Below are 22,623 nucleotides of genomic sequence, written 5' to 3'. Positions count from 1 at the left end.
TTTGCTATCAAAGTCAAAGGTTCATTTTTTCACTCCGAGAGACATAACTTGAGCATCCGAACTCCATTTATCAAAAAAATTATATCATTGGAAAGATTGTTCTGTGTTCTTTCCACTCATATAAGTTTTCTTTCTAGATTCTACTCCAGGTATATTTTATTTAGTTTTTTTCTTTTCAGCACTCTGTTAAATATCTTGGATGTTTCAGGTCTTAGGATCTCTTTCTTTGAGTAGGATGTCTTGTCTTTGGTTTTTTTTGTTTCCAGTATTCTGTCTCTTCTGATCATTGTAGAATTTTATTTATGCAAATGCACTGTGATAAAGTGCCATCATGCATTGTATACTTGGGATCTTGCACATCTTGTGTCTTATTGTACATGCACTACTTATAAAGTGCCATGGGGGGGTTGATGTTTGCCTTTGTTTTCCATCTACCTTTGTCATGTGAGTGTTCCTTCCATGACATTAGCCTCATGATGTGTGTCAATTGAGTGTTCCTTCCATGACACTATGTACTTTCTTTGCACCTTCAATGTTCCTAGTTCTTGTTGGCCATTATTTTTAGTGTACCTATCCCTCTCTCTTTTCAGTAATGTGGGGAGGTTTGTCATGTTGTTCTAATGCTTCCTTGGTTTGATTGATCAACTCTTCAGGCTTTGGTGTTTCATGCCATCTATATCTTCGAGTTTAGTTGTTTGCCTTTGTTTGCCATCTGATTTGAGTAGTGTCATTTGAGGGCACTCATGCAGATTACAGTCTTCTCTACCTGGTCATGTTCTATTTCAATGGAGGTTCTTCAAATCAGCAGTTACTCTTCGACAGTGTTTGCAACTATTTCATGCTTCGGTGGTGTTCTTCATTCTCTTCTTTTTTGTTCCTATCTTCTGGAACACTCTTGTTTGGAGGCTTCTTAGTCCTTCACTTGAGTTTTCATATCTTCTTGGAGAGGAGTTTTGTTCCCACGGGTTTTCTCCTTTTTCTCCACTTTATAGAGATTTTATTGTACTTGGGTGCCTCATTAGGCCTAGTTGTCGGGACCCATTGTTGCTTTCCTGCATTTTTTATATGTTTTTTTAGTCCTTAGTTGTTTTTTAGCTACTCCCTAAGTTCATCTTAAGGGGGGGTGTTAGAGTAATCTTTTATTAGCTAATAATTATTTATTTAATTATTAGTCTATTATACTCTATGCTTAAGCTAAAATTAGGAATATTATAATTCTTTAGGGTTTTCTCCTTTAGGGTTTCAAGTATCCTTTTATAAGGATTCTCTCTTTGTATTTTATTAACAACTGTAATTATTGAATTTCATTCTTGTTGCACAATCAATATGACTCCTCTTTTCTGGATCTCTGAATTCTATCCTCCATAGCTTTTTTGCTTCTCTCTTTTTGTGATAGGTTTTCATGTAGTTGATCTTTGGGAGCTGTAGAGTTATTTTTTCCTCAACTCCAATAGTTTGCATTATCAGAGAGAGGTGATTGTGTGAACAAGAGAGTTATCATTTGATGAAGTGTTGAGGTGAGATTGGTGTTGCAGAATAGACAATTGTGCTTAACTGAAACTATCATTAGGCATTTGTAGATGCTATCATTGCAGTTCATTCCTTCTGGATTGTAGTCTAAATCATTTTCTAATTCAGTGAGACATTCCCCATTGTAATATTTTCACATACTACTATAGAGTATCATCTTACTGTGGGTAGGTTCCCACCATGTTTTTTCCCTTAATCGGGTTTTCCACGTCAAAAATTTTGGTGTTGTGTGTTGTGTTATTAATCTGGTTATACGAGTATTGTTGTAGTCTATCAGTTTATGTTTTTAAGTTTAATTTGTTGTGATGCAGTGAAGACTGATTCACCCCCCTCCCCCACCCCCTCTCAGTCTTCCTTCTCAATTGCCACTAACAATTGGTATCAGAGCTAGATATTCTGGTAGAAACTTAATATCTTGATCATATCTGGGATGGTAACTCAAGGTATTCTTTTCAAGAAGGATAGACTGAGGTTTGATGGAAAAACTATACTATATGGAAGAGATGGATGGAGGTGCATTTGAAATTTCTTGGAAAGGATTACTAGAAAATTACTAAGGATGCTTATGTTGTTCCTTAGAATGGACCATCCACTCCTTATGAGGTTAAGGAAGTTGAATATAACATCACAGTAAAGGAAGCATTGCTTAGTGCCTTGACTAATTCTGAAATGACAAATGTTATGGAACTTCAAACCACACATGAGATCTGGGAGAAGCTTGAGATCCTGTATGAAGTTCATAGTCAAGTGAAAGTTTTTAAGTTGCAGAGTTTAAAAGGAAAGTATGAGACATTGAACATGGGAGATGAGAACATACATTCGTACATGGATAAGGTGAATGAGCTTGTCCTTTGTATCAGATCTACTAGTGGAAAGATTGAAGAAGATGAGATTGTTGCTAAGGTGCAAAGATCTTTTCCTCCTACTTATAAACAAAAGGTTGCCTCTATTGATGAGATCCGAAGTGTGAATATAGTGACAAGAGATGTGTTGGTTGGAAAACTTGCTGCATTTGAGCTGAGGGAATTTGGAGAATCACATGGAAAGTCTGAGACAACATTCAAAGCATTGACATCTGTGTCCGGTAAGTAGAAATATGATCCTAATGAGTGTAGGATATCTATATATGAAAGAGAAAGAAAAGAGATAGTAGAGAAAGAAACAGAACTTGATGAGCATGAAGCATTGATTTCCAAGAGATTGCCTAAAGGTTCCAGTAAGTATGATGGAAAGTTGCCCTTGAAATATTTTTCTTGTAATAAGATAGGACATTTTGCTTCTAGATGCCTAGAGAGAATGGCTAAATATGACAAACATGATAAGTTTCATAAGCATGATAGGAATGATAGATATGAGAAGTATGAAACTATGATAAGCCTTATAAGTTTAACAGGAAGTTGGAACCAGAAGAACTATTATTATGTTATAGATGAAGGTGTTACAAATGATGAATCAAAAGGAGATGAAGTTGTGTTTATTGTCATTAAAGAGGATAGATATGTACCTATTGATTCTATTAGTTGTTTTGTTGAGGAGAAAGATTTGGCTACAAAGGTAGAAGAGAAGGGTGTATGGGTGATTGACAGTGGTTGTTCACATCATATGACCAGTGACAAAAGAAAATTTGTAAGCATGGAAAGATATGATGCTGGAATAGTTAGATTTAGAGATGACAAAGCCTGTGTAATCCATGGGAGAGATTCTATAAAAAAATTATGGTAAGCATAACACTAATGATGTTTTGTATGTTGAAGGTTTGAAGCACAATCTTTTGATTGTTGGACAGATGGTTGATAAGGGTTATGATCTACAATTCAAAGATGGTAAATGCAAGATCTTGAATGCCTCTAGTATAGAGATTGCATCTGGGATGAAGACTAAAGGTAACATTTTTCATTTGAATGTTGGTGAGAAAAGTTGTTTGATTTCTAAGATAGATGAGAGTTGGTTGTGGCATAGAAGAATGTATCATGTAAAATTTGATTCATTGATCAAGATCAGTTCTACACAATTTGTTGGGAATCTTGTTGGTGTAAATAAGTATTCATCTTGGATATTATTACACCTTACTTAAGTTTATTTAAGAAATGCATTACATAGTAGTTTGGGTATGAGACACTTGGGTGTTTGTCCCACATTGGGATAGTGTGTGTAGGATAATTTCCACCTTTTATGGTGTGATCTTGTTGTTACACTCCACATTCAGTGGGTGATCCACCTCATGTGGACTATTATATTGTTTCTCCTACCTACCCACACCTATTTCCTACCTACCCATGTTTCTTATTGATCCACATATCATGTTTGTGTTCTCACATATCCATATAGCCTTGCCTATATAAGGAGGTTCATATTCATTGTATGTAACGATTGATGATTCAGTTGATCAATATTTTCATCTTGATAGAATACAGTTTATTCCTATCATCTATTTTGTCTCTCTTATTTGTGCTTTCCATTGCCTCTTGATCTTGGAAAAATCTCATAGATCTGCCTAATATTGTTAAACCTATTAATCTGGTATGTAAGGAATGTTAGTTGGGTAAGCAAACAAGGATTTCTTTCAAGAGTAAGCAGTATACATCTAATGGATTATTAGATCTTGTGCATACTAACCTGTGTGGACCTACAAATATTAGAAGTGTGCAGGGTGATAGATACTTTATGCTGCTAACTGATGATTATTCCAGAATGATGTGAGTTATCTTTTTGAAGGAAAAATCAAAAGTATTTGAGAAATTCAAGATATTCAAAGCTAAAGTTGAATTTGTGTCTAGATTGAAGCTGAAGTGTCTAAGATCTAATAGAGATGGAGAATTTTGTTCTAGTGAATTCAATTCTTTCTATGACATGCATGGAATTAGAAGACAACTATCTGCTCCTAGGACTCCACAACAGAATGGGATTGTTGAAAGGAAGAACTATACTATTTTGGATGTTGAAAGAACCATGTTGATTGAAGGAAATGTTATGAAGGTGTAATGCCCCGCCAGGAAACCCCGAAGGGATAAGCCAAAACACAAGAATAGAGTGCAATAATTTTTATTTTTTTAAAGTTACACCACATTAAGATACAACAAGATATCAAAGATTCAGATTACATAGCGGAAGACATCAACTAACACCTAAAGAGTTTCCCAATGAGATTACTTAAATTTCACAATTCACTTAACTCACACAATTAATCCAATAAGCTAATTATCTTAATAACGAGATAATTCTTAATCAAGATAATTTCTTTCAGAAGATGGAAATATAAATCACAAGCAAGGATTCATCCATTAAGATCTATTCATAATCTTCATTCAAGCTTTTCATTAAAATACAAGCCATACATCTAATATTCTAACACACTAGAATTTCATCATAAACATATGAGGTCTTTCAAGCATACTAAATTTCCTTAACAACAACTGAATATAGATTCCATCACTCTAAGTTACATTCTTTCATATTCCAATTTATTGCATTAGAAAAGATGATTACATACATGCATCTACGATAAATCTCATCTAAACTACTTATGCATTCGATCAAAAAGGTATTCAAGAAAGAACTGCATATAAGCATTTAAAGTTAATTCCATCTTATCCACTTATACATTCTAACATAAGCTATTCATACATGATAAAGTTGAATAAGGGAAACATAAGAGAATAACATCACATAACACCATAATGATCTCGGAGTTCACCCCTAAAGGGGCTACATCTCCGGGTCTGCTCAACTGCAAGACCCCTCTGATAATTAATAAAGTTAATAATACAAGAGGTTACACCATTACAATCCGGCCATCAAGGTGAAATATAAACAATATACAAACAACCACATCGGTCAATTAATACATAAACGATCCCTAAAAAGAAAAGGATCCAGCTGAACATAATCAAAGCTAATACAAAGGTCCATGAGAGAATCCACAAAACTGAGTCATCACCACCCAAGGTCTAACATGAAACCGATACTCACAAGGGCAGAGACAAAAGGACGACCCACAAAGGTACTCCCAACAGGACAAATGACAACACACTAGCGAACGTAGGGACAAGTGTCATCACACAACCTAGTATGGTTACCATGGCAGGTCTTCATAGGTCCCGGCCCCATACATTGGGTTACCCTGGCAACCTAATCCGAGCCTCCGGCCCATCCAAGCCTCATGTGGACCCACACATCCTCTCGTGAAGACAAGGATGATGGTTTGCCATTTCAGGCCTTCTCACAGCATGTCGAGTCTATGTTAGCACTCATCCCATGTGTGAGGCACATTATCTTACTTAGAGATTACATTCTAATCTACTGATAGGTTATCACTTATTAGACTCACTTTCGATGGGTTACCCAGTAGCCACTTTGGGTGCGGCCCCCAACCGAAAGCCACTTTCCCATACGACACTAGACTATACTCAGACGAACTCAAAACCCAAGGAATACACATGGTCAGACGAACAGAGTTCAAGAAGGAGGAAACATCCATCATCTGGTCAAGCACGAATCAGCATTCGACACCTACACAAAGGATATGACCAACTATGACACCACCACAATACAATAGTCAACTCGGAACCGAGGACTAATACAGGTACCCCAAGTCAATCCATACGACAAGGACCTATCAAACAAAGCACGACTTGCCATTACATAAGCAAAAGTGAATACAGGAATTAAACTCGCATAGGTAATAATCTGAAAAGACAATATTTTCTCAAATCGATTTAAGCATAACAGTTGATCCAATTCTCTGATTGATCTAAGTTTTCAAAATGCATTGACGGGAAATCACCATTACCAGGTGAGTACAATACCATAATTAGCAATAGTACCATTGTCTATTTCTCAAACAAAGGAAAAATATAAATTAACCATTCATTTTACTAAATGAGAATATCGGTAACTAAACAATTTCCCAAATGATACTAAATTAAATTCCCAAAAGCACATCGTTTAAATTCAATTATCCAACGATAAAATATTTCACTTACTTCTCAATTACTCAAATGATATGTTCTTAAATAATATTTAACATCATCAATTAGTAATTATATCATATATCAACAATTTCCATTAACATAATATTCTATTTATTTTTAAACAATACTTCCTCAATTAGCCAAATACTCTAATTAGCTAGAAGGTAAGATATAAATTTATTAATCCAAGATTAGTCCAAAATATAACCAATTAATATTCCATTGCGAAATTAACAATTCTAGAATTTAATTAGGAAATGTGCACTAATCATAAAATGAAATTGAATATTAATTAACATATAAATTCCATTATACAATTAATTAATATCAAATTATCATTGACTATGATTATGCCACATTAATCATAATTAAAAATCTAATTAAAACTTAACATGAAATAATATTAAAATATTATATATATTTTTTTTTGAGTAATAAAAAAATACATTAAAAAAAACTTTTTTTAAAAACTAATTAAAAAAAAACATTTTTATAGGGGGCGGCGAAGGCCGGGCCCACCTCCCAACACGGGGGTTGGGTGAGCCAAACCCCAGCCCGGGGAAAAACCCACGCAGGCGGCGCCACTGTGGTGCGCGCAAGTTCTGCGACGCCCTGCGGCCACCGCAGTGCACCTGTGACCGCTGTGGGCAGCACACAAGCGCGGGGAAACTAAGGGAAAGGGGGAGGAGGAGGCGGGTGGAGCTCCGCTCCCCGCCCTCCAAACCCCAACCAATGAAAACTTCTTTTTTTAAAAAAAAATTCACACAGTTCGATATCTATATTTTTTTTCTAAAACAACAAAACAAAATTTGTTTTATAAATTTCGGTTATAAGATCCGGTTTCAATAAAATATGCTTTGGGTATCATAATTTCTTTTGATGGTATTCATTCTATCCAACCACAAATGGGATATCAAACCATCCAAGCAAAGAAATGAGGGATAACAAAACCTCAAATAAAATTTCCAGCCAAACTCATAATGGGCCAAAAGGGAACTATTTTTACCACAATCATGCAACCAAATTGTTTTCTTGAAGATCATAAGCAAATAAGCATAGATCTAAACCCATAAGTCCAAAATTAAAACTAAAATTCAATTTTAATAGCTTAGATCTTTAACAACCAGCATTTTGTTTTCTACCAACAGAATATATTTCCATGGCAACAAGGAAGAACAGTTAAGGTAATTCCTACCTTCATACGCATTCCTGGAAGAGCTGAAGGAGAGCCCACCTGTCAGACCCAGCAGAACTCCTTCCTCCCCAAAACCCCCAAATTTCATCCCAAAAATATTTTCCAACCAACATTTTTCCAAAAACATGCATCCTCCCAAAAATTCCCAAAAATTTTAGGTTATAAGGAAGAGTTGACCAAAATTCCATTTTTGGAATTAAAATTTTTATTTAAAATTAATTCTCAAAATTAATTCTTTTCTAACTATAACAACAAATTAAATTGTTTTCAATTCACAATTGATTTGCTCACTCAACTGAAATTTAACCTTTCTATATCAAAATGCCAAAAGATTAAATTAATTCTATTGCAATTAAATACAAAACTTTCTTTTTCAACAGCATATACAAAATGCATTTAATATTCAAAATCAACCATTTAATTGAACTTACTCCCAATTTAAAACGAGCAATCCAAATCAATGATAATTCACATAAAGAAATCCCGATTAATTTAGTCCATTAATCTTTAATGCACAAATACATATTTAATCAAATTAAATACTAAGGACTAATTAATCAATTTAACCATACACACCAAGCATGCAAACCGAGAAGGTCAACCAAACAGACGACTCGCAAACCCGAACAAAAGGGATTACCAACGGCGACTGACGATGCTCACTTGAGCACGACTAAGGTCAACTAGGGTCCTATGACCACCTAATCCAACTCTAAGGATTAAAGAGGTACACTCAAACCTGCAAATCTAGGTGAAGACGAACCTCGCACTCATGCGGCGTTGTACCTGAAATCTCCTGCAACCAAGAGTCATACATGCATACATATATAAAATTTCATGAAAGCGTTAGCCCGATATTAATACCATGAAATAGGAACACTAAACAACTTGCATACAACTAGTGTGGAAACCACATCAACAGCTATGCGTTAACTCAAACATCTGACTGTAACATTATATTAAGATAAACTAACCAAGATTAAACCCAGATTAGAAATTGATTAGGGCAGGGGTATTACATTCTCCCCCCCTAGGTTCTGACTTACTCCTAGAAGTCGTAAGGCTAGATGAAGAACATGTCGTACGCATCAGCCCTAAAACTCATTCAACAAAGATCAAATTGCACATAGAAATCTTTCCATAATCAAATGAAATATTATTGCAAAATCCTTTACAAACACCATTATCCATTGGCAAGATACATCTAAATCCATACATTTCTTATAACATTCTAGAAATTATCCACAATCATAGCAGAGAAACAAGAATTTTCTCCCTTTCATTACACCAAATTAAAGCATTACAAAGAGGTAAACAACAATTACCATAATCATCTATCAAACATGACAAGAAAACATGCCATCAAGATCAATTTCCTTTACCAATCCATCTTTTTCATAAACTTTATCGCATAGAACTAGCTTAAATATCAATTTCTACAACCAAATTAACTTCCAAAAGATAAGAGCAACAAAATAACTCAATTGTTTACACTTACCAAGCATATAAAAAAAAACTTTTCTATTGACTATGTCCCATAACATAGTGACAAGTTAACACAATTTACTCCATGATACAATTAATGACCATCCACATAACTGGAATGCATAACACAAAAGGCCACATGTGAGCATGTCTAATGCTCAGTCAAAGATAACATGCATGATCAGCATCTCTATGCCTGATCTCAGAACAACCATATGATCATAAATATCCAATATCTCACTCAAGGCTCGATGGTGCTAGGTACACCATAGCGGTGCTACCTTCCATACAAGACCTTTGTGAATATCCCTTGTTGAGCAAGGTGGTTAGCCTCCAAGAGATAGTCACCACACATTGGTAGGTAGTGTGTCCTAGCTGCAACACAGCCTCACATACCCCCATCCTCAAGGTTCCCTACATCAACTTCCTCGTACACACTCTACCAAATCCGTATCATACGTCTATGGAGAGGAATTTCACATTTCAACACAAGACCAGCATCCGAAAACAATAAGGATAAACCAGTTTAGCCACCAAAGTACAGATGAATAAAGATAATAAACCATCAATTCCAATAGTAAGGCAAGAAAATAATCCAGAATTTCAACACCAAATCAAAAGTGCAAAAGATCACAAGATCATGGCTAAACCTTCAAAATCAAAGTAAAATAAATTGCTGATCCCCAAAGAATTAATAAGAATATCACAACTGCACATAACATCACTATGTGACTAGCATCTAGCCACCAACGAGGAAGGAAGGAACAACTGACTAGCCATTGCAGTAGCTCATCATGTGGTGCGACCTAGTCACACTACCCACATGGCATGGCGGTGTGCACCTCGACATCACCCCGCATCATGTCGTCACGTGGCATGGCAATACCCCAAGTGGAGAAAACACACCATGGATGTATCCCACATGGTAGTGTACCTCACAGAAAAAGTACGCGCAGGTCACATCCCGTATAGCGACGTATCTAGAAGGATACTCGCCGTAAGTCAAAGGTATACATGACTAGGGTCCACCCACATACCCACCAACACGTACTAACTAGCAACACATGTGAATAAACCTACCTTTCATGAAGACAAGGCAAAGGATCCTCCAAATTACACCATCACTACACACAAGAATCACCATCCAAATGCTCAAATAAAGGAAAGGAATAGGCTATCACATATAAACCTATAAATAGATTCATCAAAAGGGAAAGTATTGAGTACACCTTTGATACAGTTTAATAGTACAACTATATCATTCCTCAAAGTAGAGAAGCTAAAGTCACTTCGCGCTGACATTACTTGTACGCCAATCCATACTATTCAAGGAACGGTTACTTCGAATACTACCCCTTAACATACTGAGTTACCCACAACCCGAGGTTTGGTACTCAGTAGGGAAACAATTAAGCAACATCACATAAACAGTATGGTTTCCCATACTCATAAGCAACATATCCTCCATGGTTGATTACTTCACCAATCCATGGGTACATATAATAAGCACTGGTTTCTTACAATACACACAATTACACCAGTACTGGTTTAGTCACATATACGGGGAGTACTTTTCAGTACGCTAACATCTATACAAGGAAGATTTTAATTATGCTTTCTATATAAATAATTGAATCAAGTTTAATCTAGATACAAGTACTGAAATTATTAACAATTCACAATTACATAAGGAAATAACATCATTCCTTTATCTTTCTCAAATTTCACTATGCATCCGTAACTAAATTACTTAGCTATGCAAATTCTTTTCCAAAGAGGACTTTCATCTTTCAATATGAAGCCAAAATGCAATAGTACAATTTCACATGTTTTTATAAATATTCTATTTAAATCAATGCATTCTTCGTAGCATTTCTAAAAATCTTATGATTAGGCAAAGCGAAGGGAAAGAGAGTTTGATAACCAAACTATTTCCTACAAAAAACGCAAGATCAACAGATCACACTATAATATCAAATTTCTCACTATAAGCCTATCATTTTAATTGCACGGTTTTCATTTCGTTATCATTTTAGAAGGATGCCAAACAGTCTAACAAAACACTTCCAATAATTATGGTTGCAACAAGAGGTTCTAGTTTCCCAAACAAAACAGAGATCAAGACAGGCAATCTTTTCGATAATACCAGACCTCTTGAGAACACTCTCTTATACTAATACAATATAGACACATGTCATAATTTGCAACCTATTATTAAAATCAAATTACGATAAAAAGGTAAGCGAGGAGCTATTACCCAAATAAAACATATTAATGCATACACATCAAACAAGCTTTTCATTCGCACATTCTAAACACATTAAGGTAATTACATATACCCAAAAGCGAGTTTCAATGGAGCATTTGCTAAAATAAATCTTCAATCAAACTGGTTTAATGAAACACATAAAACAATCTTTTAGGGAACACATTAATACTCTCTCAAAGCTACAATAACATGCTCCTTTTAATACTTCTTCTACAAACCAAGCAGTTTCACATAATTCAACTATTCGGATAGTAATGCACCTTACTAAGATAGAATTTAATTATGCTACTCCTACAAAATACATATGGAGAATTCTTTAATTGCACACATACAACTTTCTCCCAATAACCAAAATAAATTTTTAAACCCATAGCCCTTTAATAATCTAAAAACATAAGCATCATAAGGCTCACACAAGGGTTCAAGAAGTCACAGCCTTTTCTCTCTCGCAAACAAGAAAACTCGAATTAAAGATAATTACACATATCCTAATCATTTTAATTTCCAAAAAGAGAGAGAGGAATGGTGATAATCATTTAATTTTCTACAAAATAAGCATTCGATAATTGCCATACTAGTCCTTCAAGTGGACAACACTAAGCTAGATCATAATCTTAAACAAACACAATTCGCACTCTCAAATTCAAGACAAGCACGGACCAACCCAAATGGATTAGTCTAAAGAGTACAACACTCAATAAGGGAAGGTACATACGACTCCCTTTCAGAATAAGAGTAATCGTAGACCAAGACATCAATAAGCACACAATGCACATATAAACACTCAAACACCAACATCAAGAAGGTGAGAACAAAGTGTGCACACACACGTTACACACAAGTTAAGGTCTGCTCAATCACTCACATGCAAAAGGAGGACAAGCATAAACATAAGGTCAATACACCTCACACCAATAGAGGGCACACGCGACACCAGAGATCCCAGTGTTTGCAACTTGGGCTCTGATACCAAATGTAATGCCCCGCCAGGAAACCCTGAAGGGACAAGCCAAAACACAAGAATAGAGTGCAATAATTTTATTTTTTTTAAGGTTACACCACATTAAGATACAACAAGATATCAAATATTCAGATTACATAGCGGAAGACATCAACTAACACCTAAAGAGTTTCCCAACGAGATTACTTAAATTTCACAATTCACTTAACTCACACAATTAATCCAATAAGCTGATTATCTTAATAACGAGATAATTCTTAATTAGGATAATTTCTTTCAGAAGATGGAAATATAAATCACAAGCAAGGATTCATCCATTAAGATCTATTCATAATCTTCATTCAAGCTTTTCATTAAAATACAAGCCATACATCTAATATTCTAACACACTAGAATTTCATCATAAACATATGAGGTCTTTCAAGCATACTAAATTTCCTTAACAACAACTGAATATAGATTCCATCACTCTAAGTTACATTCTTTCATATTCCAATTTATTGCATTAGAAAAGACGATTGCATACATGCATCTACGATAAGTCTCATCTAAACTACTTATGCATTCGATCAAAAAGGTATTCAAGAAAGAACTGCATATAAGCATTTAAAGTTAATTCCATCTTATCCACTTATACATTCTAACATAAGCTATTCATACATGATAAAGTTGAATAAGGGAAACATAAGAGAATAACATCACATAACACCATAATGATCTCTGAGTTCACCCCTAAAGGGGCTACATCTCCGGGTCTGCTCAACTGCAAGACCCCTCTGATAATTAATAAAGTTAATAATACAAGAGGTTACACCATTACAATCTGGCCATCAAGGCGAAATATAAACAATATACAAACGACCACATCGGTCAATTAATACATAAACGATCCCTGAAAAGAAAAGGATCCAGCTAAACATAATCAAAGCTAATCCAAAGGTCCATGAGAGCATCCACAAAACTGAGTCATCACCACCCAAGGTCTAACATGAAACCGATACTCACAAGGGCAGAGACAAAAGGACGACCCACAAAGGTACTCCCAACAGGACAAACGACAACACACCATTACCAGGTGAGTACAATACCACAATTAGCAATAGTACCATTGTCTATTTCTCAAACAAAGGAAAAATATAAATTAACCATTCATTTTACTAAATGAGAATATCGGTAACTAAACAATTTCCCAAATGATACTAAATTAAATTCCCAAAAGCACATCATTTAAATTCAATTATCCAACGATAAAATATTTCACTTACTTCTCAATTACTCAAATGATATGTTCTTAAATAATATTTAACATCATCAATTAGTAATTATATCATATATCAACAATTTCCATTAACATAATATTCTATTTATTTTTAAACAATACTTCCTCAATTAGCCAAATACTCTAATTAGCTAGAAGGTAAGATATAAATTTATTAATCCAAGATTAGTCCAAAATATAACCAATTAATATTCCATTGCGAAATTAACAATTCTAGAATTTAATTAGGAAATGTGCACTAATCATAAAATGAAATTGAATATTAATTAACATATAAATTCCATTATACAATTAATTAATATCAAATTATCATTAACTATGATTATGCCACATTAATCATAATTAAAAATCTAATTAAAACTTAACATGAAATAATATTAAAATATTATATATATTTTTTTTTGAGTAATAAAAAAATACATTAAAAAAAACTTTTTTTAAAAACTAATTAAAAAAAAACATTTTTATAGGGGGCGGCGAAGGCCGGGCCCACCTCCCAATGCGGGGGTTGGGCGAGCCAAACCCCAGCCCGGGGAAAAACCCACGCGGGCGGCGCCACTGTGGTGCGTGCAGGTTTCGTGGCGCCCTGCGGCCACCGCAATGCGCCTGCGACCGCTGCGGGCAGCACACAAGCGCGGGGAAACTAAGGGAAAGGGGGAGGAGGAGGCGGGTGGAGCTTCGCTCCCTGCCCTCCAAACCCCAACCAATGAAAACTTCTTTTTTTAAAAAAAATTTCGCACAGTTCGATATCTATATTTTTTTTTTTAAAACAACAAAACAAAATTTGTTTTATAAGTTTCGGTTATAAGATCCGGTTTCAATAAAATATGCTTTGGGTATCATAATTTCTTTTGATGGTATTCATTCTATCCAACCACAAATGGGATATCAAACCACCCAAGCAAAGAAATGAGGGATAACAAAACCTCAAATAAAATTTCCAGCCAAACTCATAATGGGCCAAAAGGGAACTATTTTTACCACAATGATGCAACCAAATTGTTTTCTTGAAGATCATAAGCAAATAAGCATAGATCTAAACCCATAAGTCCAAAATTAAAACTAAAATTCAATTTTAACAGATTAGATCTTTAACAACCAGCATTTTGTTTTCTACCAATAGAATATATTTCCATGGCAAGAAGGAAGAACAGTTAAGGTAATTCCTACCTTCATACGCATTCCTAGAAGAGCTGAAGGAGAGCCCACCTGTCAGACCCAGCAGAACTCCTTCCTCCCCAAAACCCCCAAATTTCATCCCAAAAATATTTTCCAACCAACATTTTTCCAAAAACACGCATCCTCCCAAAAATTCCCAAAAATTTTATGTTATAAGGAAGAGTTGACCAAAATTCCATTTTTGGAATTAAAATTTTTATTTAAAATTAATTCTTTTCTAACTATAACAACAAATTAAATTGTTTTCAATTCACAATTGATTTGCTCACTCAACTGAAATTTAACCTTTCTATATCAAAATGCCAAAAGATTAAATTAATTCTATTGCAATTAAATACAGAACTTTCTTTTTCAACAGCATATACAAAATGCATTTAATATTCAAAATCAACCATTTAATTGAACTTACTCCCAATTTAAAATGAGCAATCCAAATCAACGATAATTCACATAAAGAAATCTCGATTAATTTAGTCCATTAATCTTTAATGCACAAATACATATTTAATCAAATTAAATACTAAGGACTAATTAATCAATTTAACCATACACACCAAGCACGCAAACCGAGAAGGTCAACCAAACAGACGACTCGCAAACCCGAACAAAAGGGATTACCAACGGCGACTGACAATGCTCACTTGAGCACGACTAAGGTCAACTAGGGTCTTACGACCACCTAATCCAACTCTAAGGATTAAAGAGGTACACTCAAACCTGCAAATCCAGGTGAAGACGAACCTCGCACTCATGCGGCGTTGTACCTGAAATCTCCTGCAACCAAGAGTCATACATGCATACATATATAAAATTTCATGAAAGTGTTAGCCCGATATTAATACCATGAAATAGGAACACTAAACAACTTGCATACAACTAGTGTGGAAACCACATCAACAGCTATGCGTTAACTCAAACATCTGACTATAACATTATATTAAGATAAACTAACCAAGATTAAACCCAGATTAGAAATTGATTAGGGCAGGGGTATTACAGAAGGTCTACTAGAGAGAAGCTATTAGCAATACAATCTATACGTTTAATAGAGTTCATATCAAAGGTGATACCAATAAGACCCCTTATGAGCTTTGGTTTGGTCATGTTTCTACTATGAAATTTTTTAAAGTTTTTGGTAGAAAATTCTATAGCAAGAGAGATGAGGATATTGGAAAGTTTGATGCTAGAAGTGATGAAGGTATCTTTCTAGGATATTCTACAAATACCAAAGCCTACCAGCACTATAATAAGAGAGTGAGAAAGATAGTTGAGAATGCAAATGTGAAGGTGGATGAAAACCTTGGGAAGGAGATCAGAGAATATGATGATGGTCAACATGTTGTTTTAGCTCCTATTCAACATGAAGACCCTAAGCAGAATGATCTAGTAGAGACTATTAATCTAGATGTTGCTGGTGGTGGTGGTGATGTGTAGGAACCTGAGGATCAGAATATTTAGAAGACTCCAATGTATGTAAGAATAAATCATTCTAAGAATCAGATTATAGGTGATAAGAGTAAAGGTGTGATGACTAGAAGAATGTTAGTTGTAGAAGAAGTATGTTTGATTTCTAAATTTGAACCTAAAGATGTTGGTGAAGCCTGTAATCATGATAACTGGATAAGAGCCATGGAAGAAGAGTTAGACCAGATTGAAAAGAACAACACTTGGGAACTTGTGCCTAGACCTAAGGATAAAAATGTTATTGGTGCTAAGTGGGTTTTTAGGAACAAATTGAATGAAGTCGGTGAAGTAGTCATAAGTAAAGCTAGACTGGTCAGCAAAGGATATTCATAGCAAGAAGGGATTTATTATGAAGAAACTTTTTCTCTAGTTGCCAAAATTGAAATTGTTAGATTATTTCTTGCTTATGTTGCTTATAAAGATTTCAAGGTATATCAGATGGATGTCAAATCTACATTTTTGAATGGTGATCTAGAAGAAGAAGTTTACATTGAACAGCCTCATGGATTTTCATTGTCAGATGATGGAGACATGGTATGTAAGTTGAAGAAAACACTTTATGGATTGGAACAAGCTCCTAGATCCTGGTATGCTAGATTAGACAAATATTTGTTGAAATTGGGATTTACCAAAGGTGTTGTTGATACTAATTTGTACTTTAAGATTGAAAATGATAACATTTTGATTGTTAAAGTCTTTGTTGATGACATTATCTTTGGTGGTGATGATGATATGAGTATGAAGTTTTACAGTGATATGCAAAAATAATTTGAGATGTCTATGATTGGTGAGATGAAATTTTTTTTAGGTTTGTAGATTGCACAGATAGGAAAAGGTATCTTTATATCTCAAACTAAGTATGTGAAGGAATTGTTGAAGAAGTTTGGATTAGATAATTCCAAACCGGTTGGATCTCTTATTGTGACTAGTTGTAAATTGTCTAAAAATGATGAATCTCCTAAAGCTAGTCAGAGTTTGTACATATATGTGGTTGGTGGAATGCTATATCTTACTTAGAGTGGACCTGACATTATTCATGTTGTGTGTATGTCTGCTAGATATCAAGCTGATCTAAATGAGAGTCATATCACTATTGTTAAAATAATATTCAGATGTATAAAGGGAATTGAGAATTATGGTTTATGGTATCCAAAGAATGATGATTTCATGTTGTGTGCCTACACTAATGCAGATTGGGATGGTGATGTTGATGACCAAAAGAGTACTACCAATGGAGCATTATTTTTAGGTAAGAAGTTGGTTTCATGGGCTAGCAAGAAACAAGATTCAATATCCTTATCTACTTCTGAAGTTGAGTACATTGTTGTTGCTAGTATTTGCACTCAAATAGTTTGGATGAAGCAAATGTTGAAATATATTAGAGTTATCCATTATGAGAATATTGTCATTTATTGTGATAATTCAAGTGCTATAAACATGTATAGGAATCTGGTGCAACATTCAAATACTAAGCATATATCAATCAAATATAATTACTTGAGAGAGAAAGTTAGTGAACGGAAGGTGAAGTTGGAATATGTATCTACAAAGGAACAAATTGTTGATATTCTCACTAAGACTTTTCCTACAGATACATTTGTCTATTTGAGAGACAAGTTAGGGGTATCCACCCCTCCTAATGAGGACTAGATGCATTGAGTTTCATTGATTCGGTCGAATTCAGAGCCTTATTATTTTATCTGGATTGATGAGTTGGTGTTGCTCCTTTTGCTAGAGTAGTCTGTTAATTTGGTTGTGTACCCCAGGGAGAGAGATTCATGATTCTGTATTGAGAGTTTGATTTCCTATTTTTGGAGATATTTGGCATTTTTGTCAAAGCGGGAGAGAGATAATGTGAAAAACTTCTTTATCTATCTTGATCTTAGGGGGAGTTTGCTGGTGATATCTTCTTTCTTTGCATTGATTGTTTTTCACATTCATATGTTGACATCAATTCCAAATGGGGAGATTGTTGGATTGTTGGGGAGATTGTTTGTTTTGGTTGATCATTGCTACTTCTAGGATATGTTTTTATCATTTATGTCAACATATTCATGTGGTTTATTCTGTTGAGTTTGGGAAGAGTTTCTAATCGATTTTTATAGTTTGGTTTTGTTGATCACTATTTTCCAAAATCCAGTATTTCTTCTAGCATATTCTAGTGTGATTAGATCTTGTGTTGGGACTTTGGATTAGTTTTTGGGATGATCTTGTGTATCTTCATTTCATATGGTTCATGATTTTGTACTCCACAAGTTATCATTATTCATTATAGTTGCTGATTGGTTGTGTTCTTGAGCTTTGAGACGTTGACCAATGAAGATTTGAAAAGAGGTGTTGGTGCAACTATTCTGGATTATTCTAACATGCTTGTTGGTGTTTCCTATTCACATCCTATTTGTTTGGCAATCTGCATTGATTGTTGTGTGAGTTTTTGGTGACTTCTATGAATCGGTGATGATTTTTTGTGTTATGTAGTATCTCTGGTAGTGTAGTGTTGCAGATGATCTTGATGTGATTTCTGATGGATTTGATCATTTGGAAATTTGAATTATGTCCATGTTATGTAATGTAAATCATAATATTGGTTTGGTGGTCGATCTTTGGATTGTGTGATGTAATTTTTGTAATTGTAAGCTGAGGGTTGAGCCTTTAGCCCTCCTTGTTATCAAGGTTGATGATTTGTATATATAGGTGAGATACTTATGTAATTTAGGTGTTGGTATTTTGTTTGCATTATCAGAGAGAGGTGATTGCGTGAACAAGAGATTTATCATTCGATGAAGTGTTGAGGTGAGATTGGTGTTGCAGAGTAGACAATTATGCTTAACTAAAATTGTCATCAGGTATTTTTAGACTTTATCATTGCAGTTCATTCCTTCCAGATTGTAGTTTGAATCATATTATAAGTCAGTGAGACTTCCCTGAGGGTTATAGCCTTCTTGGAATATATCTTATGAGTAGTGAGCTCTAGGTAGTGTGCCTGAATGCATTTGCATTCCCCATTGTAATATTTTCACATACTACTACAGAGTATCATCTTACAATGGGTAGGTTCCCACCATGGTTTTTCCCTTAATCGGACTTTCCACATGCTATGTAATGTAAATTATAATAATGGTTTGGTGGTCGATCTTTGGATTGTGTGATGTAATTTTTGTAATTGTAAGTTGAGGGTTGAGCCTTTAGCCCTCCTTGTTATCAAGGTTGATGATTTGTATATATAGGTGAGATGCTTATGTAATTTAGGTGTTGGTATTTTGTTTGCATTATCAGAGAGAGGTGATTGTGCAAACAAGAGATTTATCATTCGATGAAGTGTTGAGGTGAGATTGGTGTTGCAGAGCAAACAATTATGCTTAACTAAAATTGTCATCGGGTATTTTTAGATGTTATCATTGCAGTTCATTCCTTCTAGATTGTAGTTTGAATCATATTATAAGTCAGTGAGACTTCCCTGAGGGTTATAGCCTTTTGAGAATATATCTTTTGAGTAGTGAGCTCTAGGCAGTGTGCCTGAATACATTTGCATTCCCCATTGTATTATTTTCACAAACTACTGCAGAGTATCATCTTACAATGGGTAGGTTCCCACCATGGTTTTTCCCTTAATCGGACTTTCCACATCAAAAATTTTGGTGTTGTGTGTTGTGTTGTTAATTTGGTTATTGAGTATTGTTACAGTCTATCATTTTATGTTTTGAAGTCTAATTTTTTTCTGATCTGGTGAAGACTGATTCACCCCTCCCCCCCCCTCTTAGTCTTCCTTCTTAATTGTTGCTAATAGAAGATAGGCTATCATGGGAGATAGGCTTGTATGAGGTTCCTAGTAAGGATGCATGAAGTCTAGACCGCCAGGGCATAATGGAAGTTTACCATGATGTAAACAAGTGATAACATAATAATAAATTAAAGGGATGGGTAAATAATTCACTAATCAAGATAATGAATAGTTCAGCCCCATGACTTGATCCTAGGGAGGATGTTTTAGGATAAACTTGTGAATGTCACTGCGATAATAAGTCAATCTCTCCTTGATTCTCTCATAGGTTGAGTTAGCTCCACATGTCTATCAGGATTATGCTTTGAAGGGTTGTGTTTCTTTATTTTAGAGGATAGCATGTGATGACACTCCACCCCTACATGTGTCCCCTTGTTGATATGTATTTATGAGTTGATGATTTGTAGGCCTCTGAGAGTTTCTTACTTGTGGTTGTTTATGATTGGAACATGCTTGAGAGTTCTTGTTATGCTTTATCACTATGTCTATTAAGTGTCAGCCTAGATGTAGAGTGTGTGTTGGGATCTTGTGTCATCTCCTAGCATGGGGGGTGGTTCCTTTGGTTCCACATGGTTAGGTGGTTGGTGATTTTTAACCATTGGGATATTCTTATAGATTCTTACTGTGTGGATGTGGATTCTTCATCGTTGTAGCAGTTATGGATGTTTCTTGTGGTAGATTTATGTAATGGATATCTTGGATTCATGTAATGCATTATCATGTAAAGATGTAGATGTTTTAGGAAGAACCATCCTCATGATGTATTATTCATATTATTATTATATCTAATTGTAGTTGGTTCCTTAGGTCATGGCATGAATTGAATAACGTGATTATGAGATGTATAATTATGTACTTGTGTATTGAAAGGAATGATTTCATGTACTTAGATGTTTGTAATGGAAATTATACTCGAAATAGAATGGATTCATGTGATGGGTTATTTGTATTCATTTAGATTCCATGGTTACCATCTAGGATGTAGATAAATATGTGAAAGAACCTTAAATAAATGGAATGAATATAATGTAGAAATTGTGGTTGACTAATAATGTCATGTTTAGATGATGATGTCATTCATGTGGTTGCATTAGAAAGCTAGAAAAGTATGCATAGCATATAGGATGGCATTAAGATTCTTGCATTATGCATTTGTTATTCATGTTAAGGAAAAGTTCATGCTAGGAATATGGATGCATATGTAGCATGGATAAAGTTGTCAAGCAAAGATGATTATGTTTTTGCATTAAATATGCATTATCATTATAGATGGATTAAGATCGTGTAGATAGGAAATGGTTAAGGGTTTAAGCACATTTGGATTTGGTTTATAAAATGAACTTAACAAAAGGGATTAGTCTTGCATTGAAAGAGTAAGCATATCATATTAGTTAGATGATAGAGTAGAGTGCATCTCATAATGGTTAAATAATCAAGTAGATTGCATATCGTAATGGAAGGAAATATATAAGTTGCATTTGATTAAGATTAAGGATTAATTAATGATAAGTGTGGTAATCTAGTGAGTAGAATGTTATTGCTTAGGATAGTTCATCAAGTAATGACGTAAGGTACCCTAGAGAGATAGAAGTAATGATTGTGATGTTATTTCTCTTGCATAATTAGTGAATGTGTTTATAACTCATTTTCATAATGATTAATGTTAATGGATGTAATTTTAGATGATGCTATACATTACATTAGTTGTAAAAAAAAGTCCATTTAGTATGTTAGATGTTTAGTTTCTCTAGGGTATTTTGGCCGGCATTACATCTGGTATCAGAGACCCTATTCATACATTGGGTACTATATTTTCATTTGAGCCCATTGTGCGTGTTATAATTTAGCATCAGGTAGCCTAACGGTTTTTATCCATGCTTGTTGTTTTTGCTCTTATTTCCCTATTTTATTAGCTTATAGTTTTCCTTGCATCTTGCTCAGACAAGATTCCTTCTAGAAGTAGAGATCATCATTGTGCTATTCGCATGGGTACTTGTAGGAATCCTCATCCTGAGGTTTCTGAAGAGTCACTCCATGAGGAGTAGCAGCAAGATTAGCTTAGAGATGATGTGATTTTGTAGTTGGTGAATGTGTTTCAGGAGCTTCTTGGTTGCCTAGGACCAAGACAGGAGGAGAACCAATAGGAGGAGTCTCATCATTTGGAGCATCAGGAGAGAGAGCATTCACATTCTCCTAGGAGGAGAGTTGAGGTGGATCAGGAGGCACCTGCAGCTAGTCATATGAGAGATCTGATGAGGACTCGCCCTCCTACTTTTGACAGCTTAAGTAGTGGCATGGAGGTGGAGACTTGGCTATTGGACTTGAGTAGGTGTTTTCCTATGCACTCATGTAGCAAAAAAAGCAAGGTGAGATGTGTGATAATGCATCTTCATGATTTTGTGATGACATGGTGGCATACAGAGGAGTAGAATTTGTGTTTGGACATAGTGATAGTATTTTGGGAGTTATTATTGAAGCGGTTTCATGCTTAATTTCTTTTAGAGCATTGG

Source organism: Cryptomeria japonica, chromosome 5 (assembly GCF_030272615.1).
Source record: "Cryptomeria japonica chromosome 5, Sugi_1.0, whole genome shotgun sequence".
NCBI classification, from domain to species: Eukaryota; Viridiplantae; Streptophyta; class Pinopsida; order Cupressales; family Cupressaceae; genus Cryptomeria; species Cryptomeria japonica.
This window is presented reverse-complemented; position numbering follows the sequence as displayed.